Raw genomic sequence first — 16,211 nt, forward strand, 5'->3', positions numbered from 1 at the left:
TGCTGGCGGAGTATTTTAAAGTCGGCCACGCACCGTTTCGCCTCAATTTCTTGTCCTTCTTGCCCTGAATTGTCAATCTCTTTTTTCCTTCGTATTTGGCCAGCTCTGGCAAATCAGGGCAATTCAGGGCATCGTGTGGGCCGATAGTGAACATAATCTTTCCAAATTCATTTCCGGTTTCGACTCCCTGCATCCTTCGATAACATTCACACACACGTATTCGCAGAAGAGTGTTCACTTTCTGGATGTCACTGTATCACTCAGTGGCACCACCGTATCTACTTCCCTGTATAAATAACCAACTGACCGCCAACAGTATCTGCATTTCCATAGCAGCCACCCCCATCACTGCAAAACAGGTGTTCCTTACTCTCAAGCCCACAGATACAGAAGAATTTGCTCTGAAATCACGCAATTCGACACCCACGCACAGGAATTGAGAGCAGCCTTCTTGCGTCAAAAGTACCCCGAAAAAATAATTGACAATGCAATTGAGCGCGCTCGCTCTTCGGACCGAGAATCAACAATGGAAAAAGGCGGGAATAAAGGTGATATAACTTCAGGGGCAAATTTAATCCTCACATACTGCGCCGCCGCTCTCGGGTGAATTCTATACTAACCCGCAGCTTCAACATACTTAAACGGAGTAGTCGCCTCTCTGCCGTTTTTCAGACTCCGCCCAAGGTGGTTTACCGAAGAAATAAAAACCTGAGAGACTTACTGGTCAGGGCGAAAACACACAAATCCGACCACCATCAGGGCTGTAGACCGTGCGGGAAACCTCGCTGCAGGGTGTGCACACACATGGTGACCACAGATACGGCCGAAGCCTCCTGTTCAGACTAATTGTACAAAATTAAAGACGACCTTAACTGTGACTCAGCCAATGTGGTATACAAAATTCGCTGTGAGGTGTGCAAACAGGAACATATTGGACACACGGAAACCGCGTTCCGTTTGCGTTTCAACAACCACAGGGCACACGTAAAGGGCCTCCCCAATTTGCCGTTCTCCAAACATATCAATCTTGCTGGTCACTCTTTCGAACGCGTAAGTGTCATACTCCTACAATCCGGCTTCCAGAACACATGGGAGCGCGAACAGCGGGAGTCATACTTCATAAAGAAATTCAGATCACTTACCCACGGAATCAACGAGAGCCCTGGGCGACTGACGTGCCTCCGCGACGTTTCGTGAAACACAGAAATTGAATTACTCAACTAATTTATTTATACATACGTGAAGTCGCACACGTAAGTTGGTCAATATAGCGCGTGAACATCAACGAATTCGATGCTACGTGAACCAAACGGCGTGTGTTAGTATTATTAGACTTTATTATCATTTCTGAGTACTTATTTAGTATTATTTATTTTTGTTTGTTCATCTTTTACAAGAATACCCATTCATTTATTTTCAGTATGACTGGTTGTACAGTTTTCTGCAAGAGAGGGCAGGTGGAGGGAGGGGGAGAGGGCACATTAGCTTTCCAACGTGGCCATTTTTTTCCGAAAGCTGGAGCGGGTCGTATGCTTCTTGTGTGTGTGTGTGTGTGGGGGGGGGGGGGGGCCCGATGCCGCAGGCCAGCCGCCGAACCACGTGAACTTAAACTCGATCCATGTGTGGGATGCGAATAAGCGGCAACAGGTTTCACATTGTTCCGTTTTTCTTGGTCTCCTCCGCTGGCGGCGCGTCTTACCTATACGCAGTAACAATGCCAGAATTACCCGCTCGTTTCCAGCGGCTCTCCGTCCCTCCTTTCTAGTTCCTCTCCTTCTTCTGCTTCTTGTCTGTTGCTACCTCGTTCGCCCGTTTGTCTCGTTTTTTTTATTGTTTTGGAGGGTCTTCAAACTGTGAGTGTGACCCTCTGCTACGGGAACTTGTACCATTTCACTTACATCCTCCGAAGAAGGCTGGTCCACCAGCCGAAACTGTTAGGATTAAATAAATATTTTATTATTTTGTTTCCTATACTGCACTATTTTCGAAGTTTATATATATATATATATATATATATATATATATATATATATATATATATATATATATATATATATATATATATATATATATATATATATATATATATATATATATATAAGGGAAAGAAGTGTATACCTAATGGCTCGTTTTTCCGTGTTTTTAACACAATATTAATGAGATATAACAGACAGTAATGACAAGGAATGTACAGGGGAAGTTATTAAAAACAATGGAATGTAAATAAAAAGAAAGAAAAGTGGATGAAAAAATTACCAACTGTGAGCAGGAATCGAACCTACGACCTTCGAATTACGCGTTCGATGCTCTAACCACTGAGCTATCATAGCTTTTTTTTTTTCTTTATTACCTGTTCTTCTGTACAGGTGTTCACACAGAAACATGAATGATAAAATACACTTGGACCAATATTTGATCCGAAGTGCTCACATTAAAATTTTTTCAGGTTGCACAATTCCTCTAACATTGTTAGCCAGCTGGGAGGTTCTTCTTCTTGTTTATACACCTCAGTGAGGGTCAAAAAGATGAAAGTAAAAGCAGGGGCAAAAACTTTCTTTTTTAAATTGCATTCCGGGACTCTCCCCGTAAAGCAGTGGCTAGCGGACAAGGGAATCGATGTACCATGGACAACCAATTGTTTACTTTGTAAAACACCTGAGACAATAGACCATGTGTTTATTCATTGCTGGGACGCTGTCTTTCATTGGGACATCCTTCAAAGAACATTGAAAAAAGATCTCCCAATTACAAGCCATGGCATTCGTTTTCTCTGTGTGGATGAGGACGACGGCATACCATACGACATTTATTTTATTTATTTATTTTAACATACTGCAGCCCCTCTTGGGGCTATAGCAGGAGTGGGTACATCGCACAAAACCGTGCATCGAACAAGTTCAATAATGAAACAAAAGCAAAAAGAAAGAAAGAAAACATAGTAACGACGAAACCAGGTATTCGAAAGTCAACATAGAAGGAAGTGTACAGTTTTAGCGGCATGGTAAAGGGTTACATAAAATCGACCTAATACACACATCTAAGTACAAAAGTGCACTCGTACAAAGGGGGAAAGGAAACAAAGCGGTATATGTACGTAGTTTACAATAGTTGTATTTTAGAAGCAAATGTAAGCAAGTCAAGAGAGCGCACGTGGCCAGGCAACAAATTCCAACGCTCAATTGTTCGCGGAAAAAAGCTATATTTGAACGTGTCTGTGCGGGGATGATACGGGGAAACGTTAAGGGTGTGATTGCTTCTGGTCTGAGTGGGGCTTGCATATGTGACATATTTGTTTGATGATAGGCGATATGAACAGTGAATGATGCGGTGAAAAAAGGTTAGTGATTCAATTTCACGACGGGCAGCTAAGGTGGTTAGCTCTAGAGATACGAGGGCTGTGGTTGGTGAAAAAGCGCAGTCATACCTGCGACAGATGAATCGGATGGCTTTCTTTTGAACGGCTTCAATTTTGTTAATTTCGCCTTTTCGGTAAGGGTTCCACACGGAGCATGCGTAGTCGAGTGTCGGTCGGATTAGTGTTTTATACATCAGGAGTTTGGTGTCTTTCGGTGCTTGGCTGAGTGTGCGTCGAAGATAACCCAGTTTCTTAAGTGACTTTGTGCATACATATTCGATGTGTTTTGACCAGGATAGGTTACTTGTGAAAATAATGCCAAGATACTTATATTCTGTAACTCTTTGGAGGTTTATGTCAGCGGATGAGTACGTGAAATTAGACAGGGAACGCTTGTGAGTAAAGGACATGGATACTGTTTTGCGGAAATTTACGGACATCTGCCACGTTTTACACCACGCGCAAAACCTAGAAAACGACTCGTTTAGTTTTTGGTGACATTGCGGCGTGCTAATGGTGTCATATAGTACGCAATCGTCCGCATAAAAACGGATTTTAGAATTGATGTTGCCAGGCAGGTCGTTTATGTAAATCAGAAATAGCAGTGGTCCAAGGACCGAGCCCTGGCAAACTCCAGAAGTTACGTTAGATTTACTGGATATGGAACCATTAAATTCTACGAATTGCGCGCGATCTGAAAGAAAGTTTTCTATCCACTTGACCAAGGCAGGGTTGTTTAATATGGCAGTTAGTTTGCATATCAGTTTAGTGTGAGATACCGTGTCGAATGCTTTGGAAAAATTGATGAAAATGGCGTCGACCTGCTCTCCGGAATCAAGTGAACAAGAAATGTCGTGAACGAATTCTGTTAATTGCGTAACCGTGCTGAAACCACTCCTGAATCCATGCTGAAACTGAGATAATAGGTTGTGTTGTTCTAAATGCTCCATGATGTGTTTATAAATTATATGCTCTAGTAGTTTACAAGAGTAGGAAGTCAGTGATATTGGTCTATAGTTAGTAATTATATGCTCTAGTAGTTTACAAGAGTAGGAAGTCAGTGATATTGGTCTATAGTTAGTAATAATATGCATGGTTATGTTAATTAGCCTTCACAGCATCTGGCAGACCACTATGGCTTACAGACATCTTGACCAGAACATACGTCCTGTCCGGGAGAACTTCACTGAGCTATCATAGCGGCCCTCCCTCCATCCACTTTTTTGGGTTTATCTGTGAATTTAGAAGTAGGAGCGACAGTCAGCGCCGTCTATAAGCCAAACAACGAGTGTGAAAACACTCTTATGCGCATGTTTGGCGTCACGTAGCACGTGAACCTAATATGAGCGGGCAGCTGAATAATTGTCCCTCTTATACAACCTAAACACACCAAGTCTGCCAGTACGAGACCCTCGTTCAATGAAATAAGGGAAAGAAGTGTATACCTAAGGGCTCGTTTTTCCGTGTTTTTAACACAATATTAAGGAGATATAACAGACAGTAATGACAAGGAATGTACAGGGGAAGTTATTAAAACCAATGGAATGTAAATAAGAAGAAAGAAAAGTGGATGAAAAAATTACCAACTGTGAGCAGGAATCGAACCTACGACCTTCGAATTAAGCGTTCGATGCTCTAACCACTGAGCTATCACAGCGGCCCTCCCTCCATCCACTTTTTTGGGTTTATCTGTGAATTTAGAAGTAGGAGCGACAGTCAGCGCCATCTATAAGCCAAACAACGAGTGTGAAAACACTCTTATGCGCATGTTTGGCGTCACGTAGCACGTGAACTTAATATGAGCGGGCAGCTGATTAATTGTCCCTCTTATACAACCTAAACACACCAAGTCGGCCAGTACGAGACCCTCGTTCATTGAAATAAGGGAAAGAAGTGTATACCTAAGGGCTCGTTTTTCCGTGTTTTTTCATCCACTTTTCTTTCTTCTTATTTACATTCCATTGATTTTAATAACTTCCCCTGTACATTCCTTGTCATTACTGTCTGTTATATCTCATTAATATATATATATATATATATATATATATATATATATATATATATATATATATATATATATATATATATATATATATATATATATATATATATATATATATATATGTGTGTGTGTGTGTGTGTGTGTGTGTGTGTGTGTGCGTGCGGGAGTGCTGCGTTAAACGTTTATTATCTTTGCGCATATGGTTCAATTATACAAGTTCTATAAAAAATCTACATACATCATTTCTAAGACGCCAGGTATTTATACCGTTTTCATAAATATATTGCCTGGAGTAGCTATAGCCGTTGTTAATGTTGGCGCTGACCAGGGCTGGTACCTCTCCAGCCTGGGAAACTGGTCCCCTTCTTGATGCAGAATTTCTGTGCCCCTTCTTCCGTAGCAGTCACTTTTGCGTCTTGCTGCGCAAGACTTTTTTCAGCAAATCTAATAGTTTTCAGGCATCTAATAAATATTCAGCTATAGGGAAATACTTGGGAGACCATGAAGTTTGCTTGTGTATGCTAACAAGTTTATGGTTAGATAACAATCGGAAGTGCCAGGCTTCTTCTTTTTAACCTTGTGTTGAACTATTGGAACGACTCTCTCAACAGCCTAATTGAATGCGGGATCGTACCATGGAATGAAAAGAGGCCGCACCAAATTACGAGCTAAAAGTGACGTGTAGGCTGCTCTTGTGAATGGGGTTCTATCGTCGCTTATCACACTGTTTAGTAATGTAGTGGTAGCAGAGATGGTGTGGAATCATGAAATTGTTGCCTCTGCTGACCGCAAAAGCCCTCGGACCACCTACACTTAGAATATGCGCCCACGGGCACCAAAAACAAGATTCCTTGAAACAAACCACCACTATCAACATACTGATAAGATCATGCTCTCGCTGGAAATGGGCATGGTTGGTGCCTGCTGTATAGCATTAAAAAATCTCCGATGCACCTGGTAGGCTGTGCATGTGCGCACCTTCATAGAACTATCCTCACCTATACCCGGCCACCACAGAAGACTACAGGCTACCGACTTTCTCAACTCTAGGATGTCTAAAATTACAGCCTTTAGTGGTAGTGGCTACACCACGCCGGTTCCCTGTAATACATAACCCTAGATCATTGAAAATGTCTCTATTCGATTCGCAAAACGACGCCATTCTTGCCCCGGTGGCAGCTACTTTCTAGTCTATTACGCAGCACGCAAGGGAGTGACCACCGTGTCATGACAAGTAATTGTTACACAATAATTAACAATCTAAAAAGAGTTAACCATCAAAATTGGCTTCTTAGTGAAATGGAAACTTTGTTGAGAAACCAAGCATGCATACATGCATGCATTTGGCATCGATCAAATATGGATAGTTTAATGGGAAATTATATGCAAGTCAGTCAGCGGTCTTTCTTTACCTTTTGGCATCTCTCAGGCTTCGCGAAGCCATGCACCTTTGAACCACCACTTGGTCTAAGCCGACTCGGTAGAGAGAAACACTTGCGGACGCCAGCAGTGACGACCAGACATTCTCGTCGTGACAAATGTGAAAGGTGACACTGAAACGAAACCAACAACTACTAAATATAGTTATAAACATTATTTCATCAATATTCTCCTGAACATGAAATTACCACTCGAATGCTCCGTGTAAAAGGTTAACCAGTGGGGCTGAAACGTTTGGTCCTGGTGTGCCCTACGGGCTGGGATGTATCGAAGTGTGTTCAGTTGTAAGTTCTGATTTCTCTGTGCCTACTTTCAAGGGATGCCTGCTCTAAAGTTTGCGCTTGTTAATGCCCACTTAAAGCGTATTGAGAACACCCAAAAGATTTTGAGGGTTGCGGTTGGTGCTGCGGCGTCTGTCATTCCTGGCGATGTATGCTGACACACTGAAAGCGAGTAGAACCTTCGAGGTAACGTGTCTTAGCATTGTTTTTTTTATTCTAACTACAAAGCTGCTCTTGGACGCCACTTCCATGCCCGGGGTGCGTTCTAGTTGTAGATCGGAATCTGGTAGGTGCCACTGCTAACTACTCTCACCAATACTCCCACCACTCATCATGAACTTATTTACAGCGCAACACCAGAAAAACACAGGACAGGGAAGGAGCGAAAGAGAAAGAAAATACACCTCCGTCTTTTCTTACTCTGTTGCTCCTTCCCTGTCCTGTTTTTTTTTTGGTATCGCGCTGTAAATAAGTTAACGAGGATCCTAACCAACTGGCCCCTACCGTCTTACTACCACCGCTCCTTCCATTTCATGAACCCACTTCCTTCACAGTCTTGATTGCACCTCATTTACCACTTCGTTTGACTCTATTAAACCCACTTCATTCTATCTAATTCAACCAGAGAAAATATTTGGTGAAGCGAAGGCTTCTTGGTAAGCCAAAGATTCATTGCTTCATCAGTGTCTACAACGAACAGCTCGTTGAGCTCTATTTTATATAAGACATGATCAATACACAAGAAAGGTAGATTGCGCTACGTCCGTGCACACTGAGGCACTGGGAGAAAATACTGGTTTCCTACAGAATAGAAGAAATGATGCTCTACGTCATTCACATTTCGTTCTAAACAAGAATAGCAAAAAAGTCGAAGAGAAAAGAAAAGCGACTGTCGGTGGCTTTATTGTGAAAATGAATGAAGGGAGAAATGATCATCATGTGATGGCGTCATCATAAAGTCCCCACAACCCGATGAATAGATCAGTGTCGAAACGTGTATGAGAGCACGCTACGTTAGTAGTATCAATACTCGTTTACTAGAGAGATTATAACATGTGTTTTCACATTCATGATCTCCACATCACAGGCAGCTTTCTACTTAAAGGTCTTTGCTCGCGTCTCAAACAAGAAAATTCACGTGATCTAAAATATTTATGGGGGTGCTTTCGCCCTCAGCAGCCAATTGCACAAAGCATATGGTGATCATATTTACAGCGAAAGCCCTATATGGCTGGGTGAAACAGAAAACTGTTTGCCACAAGTTACGATAGGAGTCTCGAGTTACGTCATTTTCTACGTCATACCTAAATGCATGCGCCATTGGCATCGCTATCGTTCATTCATTCGCAGCCATGCTGTCGAGTGCATGCACAGCAGTTTCAACTTACAACTTCCTCACGAGAAGAAACGGATCGTCCGAACGCCCTAACAGCAGAAGACTTTCGAAGAACAGCGCCGACAGCTGATCTGTGAGAAAATTTATGCTCGTCGGGCCGATGCAGCAGTCTGTGCACAAGAACAGGGCCGGGTGGTGAAGCACAAGCAGCAACAGCTCACCGAAAATCCGACAGCCTTTCAAGCCGAATAAAGTGACAAAGATGAGCCGAGGAAGTGGTTTTGCGAGCCAAACAGCGTCAACGAATAATGATGGCAAGGCGCTCACGGGGCGCAACGCCCACTTTCGGAGGGAGCTTTTCAAGCGGCACTTTGGCTTCGGCTGCGACGTTGACAACTGCATGTGGCCGAACGTTTCAAGTTTGCTTGTTAGCCGTCTGCAGCGAGCCCTTGAGTGGCTTTTCAGCACGAAAGTGTTTTATGCCGGGGTTCACCATGGCTTCTCTCACGTATGTATGCCACGGGTATGACGTTTCAAAGTGTAACTGAACAGATGGCGAAGAAAAAGCGAGAAAAAACTGTCGCGCAGCGTCGAACCAGTGATCACATCTCGAACTGTGTGCGGCATTAACCACTACGACAACAAGCGTATGTGGTTGCAACAGCTAACCCAAGCCTTTCATTGCACCATAAACTGTTTGGCGGTCCTCGGAGTTTCGTACCTTCAGTGCATATTTCACATCAGTAGCCAGATGGCGTGAACAATTCGCGTAGCTTTGGGCGCACTCTCAAGGTCGCCGCCTCTAGTGTTTAGATCAGCGCCGCCTCCACGGAGTGTGGAGTCTCTTGCGCACGCGCTTACCAGACTCGTGACTGTGGAGAGCACAAAGGTCACTTCGCTCGCTGCCGCGGCCGCGACTACAAAAGTAGCACGCTCCTCACACCTGAAGAAGCATGAATTGTCACGGTTGCTCGCACCTGTCCTGTGTATAATTGGGCATTCGTTTGGTGAGTCTTTCTGTTTCAATAGTGCGCTTCAAGTGTCCAGCTGTGAAAGTTAAGCTATTACGTATCATGTAAGCTCATTTATAGCGTAATTTACGCGTGAGCTGTGTGGTGAAAGTTTTGAGCTGTTTGTCATTTTTCGCGTGATTTCGTAATTTGTTGCTATAACATTCATTCCGTCACTCTTGTAGCGGAACAATAATCGAAAAAAAAAACGCTCAATGACTTCTGTGAAGCCAAGTTTAATTTTCGTGTTAGACCGATTCCTTGAAGAGGGATCAACCACACATTTGGCTTAGTCTTTATGGTTAATTTTCTCTAAACCAGATCACAACTTTTCATAGGCGCCTGATTTATACTTGGCTCTGTGCTTTCTATTAAATCATCCCTCTCTCTTTTAATGCCAGCCACAAATGCTTGTTGGCGGGGAGGTGATTCTCATAAATGAAGAAAAAAATGGCCATCACCCCATTCAATGAAGGTGAATGTCCACCGAAGCTGTGTTACTACACACATGCTGATGAGGAGGGGGGTGAAATTATTGTTGCTTCAGAGTAGTGGTAATGCTAGTCGCCTTGCGTAGCCTGTGGTAGATCATGACTGGTTCGGCAGCCATCTTCATCGAGACCAATGTTTCCCTTTCATCCAACCTAATACCCACGCTGTTCTTCTAGTAAACAATACAAACAAGAATTTCATTCGTACTTACTTGGCAATATATCTGCGCATGTCAAGTTCATGGAGCGCTTGTTGCACGCCAGTACAGCTTCCTGCGTTAGCGATGATGTGGACAATGACCGTTGTAGGTCCCAGAAGTATAAAGAATAGCTGCATGCAGTCCGTCCATACAACACCCCTGAGTCCACCCTTGATTTAAGTGTGAGTGAGAAGCATTTGTTTCAACTATCTTGCATAGGTTATATGATTAAGAAAGAATAGTAGTCTATTGTAGTATCAAAACTTATTTCATGCTCATATAACACATTATCAGAAACATCTGCGACTTTAAACATCCTGAACCAAGATACGATTAGGAGGAATGCCGTAGTGCAGAGGTTCGGAAATTTCGCCTACTTGAAGTTCGTTAACGTGCACCTAAATCGAAATACACAGGCCTCAAACAATTTCACCTCCACCGAAAATACAGCCATTGCAGCCGGTGTTCGAATCTACGCCCTTCGGGTTTGCGGTCGAGTGCCATAAATACTATACCACCGCGGCGGGAGCATAATATATATTCAAAATTGAATTTATTAGACGCTTAGTGGGCGTTCATATTCAGGCAGCGGTCTTGTTATACTCACAAGTGCGGTGTAGAGTGTTCCACCCTGTCCAATCGCTATATTGCACAACTGGAGGGGTATTCCAAAAACTGAAAAAAGACAAAACACTTGCTGGCAAAACAAACTCAATCTCTCAACCTCGCACCTCTAATCAGCCTTTTTCTGAGTTGTGGATTATTGTATGCCGGCGATATACGCATATTTGAGTGCGTATCTTGTACATGTTGTACAGCAACAACCACGACAACTAGATTGACGACACTGATCACTGCAATGTTCATAACGAACACTTTGGGGGACTACGCCACAGTGGGGCTAATGCTGAGGCAGCAGTGGAGCTAGACGTGTTGCCCCTATTCTTTCCTTTCTGCTTACCCCACTTCCCTGTGACCCCTTTATTTATTATACTGTATAAAACAATGACATTCTTAACGCTCTCACATTCTGCCTTCACTTAGCTTTCTCCATCTTTTTACCCTTACTTTTCTCGCCCTTTGTTATACTTTCTCGTTACGTGCATCATCTTTGGGCGTTTTACTAAATATTTTTCGCTCGTTCTATTATCTGGTGATATTTATTTTATTTTCCTAACTGTTCTCCAGTTTTTCTCTATTTCTGTGTTTCTTTCCATCTTTTTATTTCTTTATTTCTCCTTTTTCATCTGTCTTAAATTCTCTCTGTCTCCACACTCACTTTCTAACCTTCTAAATGTTGCTCTGTTTATATATATATATATATATATATATATATATATATATATATATATATATATATATATATATATATATGAGGGACGTGGCCTGGCTCCTGGCTCATACGCCATGTTTATTCTATACTCACTTCTTCCTCATCTACTTCTCCTAACCAACCCTGCCTTCTTACGTCACTGGATTCCCCCCCCCCCCCCGAAAGATGGCACCGGTTACAAACTACAATAAATTGAAGAAGAGAATAAACTAATGGCCAAATTCGCAGTTTCACGTCCCGACGCTGTTCCACAATCTCACTAAATCTTCAAGGCCGAGGGAGCAGTCGGGTGATTTTTATGACGACTCTGGTGGACGAGCTTGACTGTTGCGTTCCGGAAAACACAAGTATACCTTGAGCGTAGAAACTGATGAAATAGCTGCCATTATTGCGAGGAGTGAACGCCGTTTGAAGGCCTTGCATTAGATCAGTCTTCGGCGTCGCTGTCCTATCTGCGTGCGTTCTCGTTGTCGTAAACTAATGGGATGGTGCCTGAATCCTTTCCTGGCAGAACTGGTGACTTGTCTTGTTCGGTGTTTCCTGGGGTTTCGGAGCTGTAATCTTAGGCGCAGTCCTGATCTTTTGTGCCAAATGCGTTTCTGGCACCGAAACCTTATGCGAAGATTCCTCGCTTCTTGAATTTGTTTTAAGAGGCTTGCTTTGCGTCGTTGTTGGTGTGTCCTTTGTAGTTCCTGGAGTTCGTGGAGTTGCCTTTGTTGAAATTGCTCGTTTTGTTGCGAAAGTTGGTCAGATGGGCATATTTCAGGAACATGAGTCCGCTTTTCTTTGCATGGTGATGTGATCAGTAGATAGCTGGTAGTCGATACTGTACTGCTGGGCTTGTGTTGCAATGAAAGCATCGTGACAGACTGGTGAGAAAACTCCCAAGATGGTTGTGAGTCATCGTTGATTGTAAATGCTTCTGTCAGTTGACAGTGCACCGGCGTTGGTGGATTCGAAATTCCTGCAGTGCTTTGACTCACATGTGTGTTATCACTTGACGATAAGAGCACAACAGACACGGCTTCGGGTGGTTCTGAAGGCGTATGTTTTTTTTTTGGAGCGTGATTAGGTTGAGAATGTTTGTCGAACGACCCTGGTCTGGAAAGTCAGGGTATGGGATGGTATTGTGAGGATTCACCAACTCCTCACGCGTAAAATTCGTCACACGTTCGACACCGTCTGGGCCTTGTGTGTGACACGAAGCATCAAAGAATTCAGGTGGTTCAGTAAAATGTGTTTTGGTGCAGTGAAGACGATTAAAATGCCAATTTCATTGCTCTTGGGAAAGCCGGGCTTAGGTTTTGTCTTTTGGCGAAATAGTCTAGGTTTCTTTCGGGATACGGAGGCTTTACCTTGTCTGTTGTGACGTGCAAGTTACCAGTCAGTGTTCGAATGCATGACGATTTTTCGGAAGAGTCATATGACGGTACAATGCTGGTATATTTTCTCTGAGGCCTCGTTTGGAAAATAGGCTTACTGCGGGAAGACTTCGCGTAACTGTGATGGGGGAGTTGAAAAGCCTTCCGCTGATAAAGTATCGAGAGGTCTTCATCGTATTCTTTGATCTTTTTCCAAGACTCATCGTTCTCGAAGATGTGGGTGAGGTAAAATTTGAATGCCTTACCTGAGATGTAGTCAGTGAAGTTAGTGGTCATCTCCCATTCCGACCAAGATGCAGCGGTAGGGTGGAGCTCGAACAGGTCGAACGAGTCTTGTACGGGTCCATCGTCCGCTGCTACGGTGTACTTGGGAATGGGAAGGTCAGTAGGTGCTTCTGACATAATGCTGGTCGATTTGTAAAGCTAGGTGCATGCAAGGTAGTACATGTATGCTCAGGGTGGCATGCGGAGAACTGCGTAGATGATGAGCGACTGATGAAGGGGCAGGCATGGCTCATACGCCATGTTTATTCTATTCTCACTTCTTCCTCATCTAATTTTTTTAACCAACCCGGCCTTCTTACGTCACACACACACACACACACACACACACACACACACACACACACACAGACACACACACACACACACACACACACACACACACACACACACACACACACACACACACACACACACACATATATATATATATATATATATATATATATATGTATATATATATATATAAATATGAAAGTAGATGCGCTTTCACATAACAACTGTTTATTGTGCGGACGTTTCGACGAGAACCCCGTCTTTTTCAAGGCATGATACTACTTACACATGTTCCGTGTCCTCTTATAGCCTGTCGAGACAGGAGGGAAGAGGTCAAAAGAGAGAGAGAGGGAAAAAAGCGAAACGGGTGGACAAACATTAAATAAAATACAGAAAGTCTAGGAGAAGAAGCAAGACCGACACGGCGTAATTAGAAAGGGGTAGCATTTCAACAGAGTAGGGCAGAGGTAGATGAGCATTGTCATCATTGCCAACAATACCTCCCCCGCACCCACTCTTCGCTAAGTGGGCAGGGAGCCTCCGTTCTTATATTTCACCATTCCGTGTAGTCCGCTGGCGGCTCGTTCCTCTGTATGACAAGTTAATGGGGAGGGCTTAAGCGCTTGGAGTGCGTGCTGGTGGCGTCGGTAGGAACGAAAAAGCCGGTGATTGAGGAACCGCCATCGATATTCATTATATGCATTGGCTCCTTGTCAGTGAAGCAACAGAATGTGCGTTAAAGAATTGAAGAAGGAAAAAAAAAAGAACAGGGGGGGGGGGGGGGGAGACTGTACGACTCCGGGACAGTCACCACACAGTTGCGGCGCACTGGGAAGATATGCGCGCATGTAGGAAAATGTTAACGAAACCACCTTGCTGTCAGCTCCTTGTCAGTGAAAGAACAGAATATGCGTTGAAACTTGACGAAGGAAAAAAAAGAGAGGGGGGGGGGGGACCGTGCGACATCTGGGACCACTTACCTGTGCGTTTTGGCTGTGCTTGATGAGGCAAATCATTTCTATGTTGTCAGATGCATAGGCCAAAAGCTTTGTTAGCGGGTAATATTATTGTCGTAATGAAACTGGACTGATTAGAGAGAAGCGTTTGCGTCTTTTAGCGGTCGTAACGCAGACAGAGTGCCTGGGTGTTCATTTATTCCGTATTTTATCGTGTTAAATTTGTAGATAAAATAAGATTCCCGTTGTTCTCGTTCTCTGATTGTTCGAAAGTTGTTTTCTAGTAGTGTAACCCTGATGTCATCTAAGCTGTGGTCTTTTATTGTGCAGTGTTTTGAAAGTAGAAGGCCTGGCAGAGATCGTACATGTGCCCGATGGTTGTTGAATCTAATTCTAAACGGAGTGTCTGTCTGGCCCACGTATTGCTTGTTACATACCCCACATTCCAGGAGGTATATGACGTTGTCTGAGTCACAGTCTAGTGCACCTCTTATCCTGTGCTTAAAATCCGAGTGGGTGCTTTTCGCCACTGTCGTTGTCTGCATGTGTTTGCATACCTTGCATCTGCTTTTTCCGCAAGGGTGACACCCAATTTGAGGTTTCACACCTATCTTTGAATTTATTAAATGATCCTTTATATTTTTCGGCCTTCTGTATACAACACAAGGAGGAGAAGTGAAAATTTTGGATAGTCGCACGCTCTGTTCCAATATGTTAAAGTGTTTTCTTAGGACCTTGTTTACGTTCGGTGGGTTGCTCGTGAAAGTTAATAGCAAGTTTTTGTTGCGGTGTTGGTCGGCGTTTCTCTGGTGGTTGAGAAGAATCTGGTGGTCCAGATTTTCAGCTTCTTTGATGGCGTCATCGATGATAGCTGGCGGGTATTCTTGATTAAGGAGTACTTCGCGCATATGTGTGCTGTTTTTGTGGAAGTCCTTGGTGCGGGAACAGATTCATCGGAATCTGTGTGCTTGGGAATAGGGAATGCTGGTCTTGCAATGTCGCGGGTGGCAGCTTTTGAAGTGCAGGTATTGTTGCCTGTCCGTAGGTTTTCTGTATACGTTAGTTACCAACGCACCATCGTCAACTCGAACGAGTACATCAAGAAAGTTTATTTCAGTGTTAGAGTAGGTGTGTGTAAAATAAATGCAGGGGTGTACCTGGTTGAATGCCTGTATGAATTTGAGGAGCTCGTTTTCCGAATGTGTCCAAATTATGAATATATCATCTAGGTACCATTTATAAAGTAATGGTTTGATATTACACGATGAAAGAAAATTGGACTCTATGTGGTGCATGAATATGTTAGCGTAGTTTGGGGCCAATCTTGTACCCATTGCCGTACCGCTGATTTGAAGATAGTACTGGTTGTTAAATTCAAAGCTGTTCAAATGGAGTACAAGTCTTGTGAAGATTTCAATTACTTTTTTGCTTGGATAAGCGGCAGGGTTGTGTGTGCCATACGGTTCAACAAGCGCCCTTACACCATCGTCATGTGGGATATTTGTGTAGAGTGAGCTAACATCCAATGTTACGAGAAATGCACCGTCTGGAATTTTCACGTCTGCTATTTCCCGAAGGAAGTGGTTTGTGTCACGCAAGAAGGACTCATGTGTGGGTGGTATGTCTTTGATTAAAGAATCAATATAACTGGAAATGGGTTCCGTTAACGTTCCCGTGCCTGATATAATGGGTCTGCCAGGGTTATTCTCTTTATGAATCTTCGGCAGCATGTAAAAACGACCAGGTGCCGAATGTAGCGTAATAAGTGCCTTTTTAAGCTTTGAATTAATGGCGCCTTCACGTGTGAGATCCTCTAGGGTTGTTACAATGATATTTTTGTGCTCCGTTGTAGGGTCAAAGTCGAGGT

General features: G+C 43.3%; 1 non-coding gene across 1 annotated transcript; it reads right to left on the reverse strand.

The window, feature by feature from the left end:
- Positions 1-4,939: 4,939 nt before the first annotated feature.
- On the reverse strand, positions 4,940-5,012 carry TRNAK-CUU (transfer RNA lysine (anticodon CUU)). Its single transcript has one exon. It is a non-coding gene; the product is annotated as a tRNA-Lys (tRNA).
- Between the last annotated feature and the right edge of the window lie 11,199 nt (positions 5,013-16,211).

The sequence above is a fragment of the Rhipicephalus microplus genome, chromosome 5 (genome assembly GCF_043290135.1).
Source record: "Rhipicephalus microplus isolate Deutch F79 chromosome 5, USDA_Rmic, whole genome shotgun sequence".
NCBI lineage: Eukaryota > Metazoa > Arthropoda > Arachnida > Ixodida > Ixodidae > Rhipicephalus > Rhipicephalus microplus.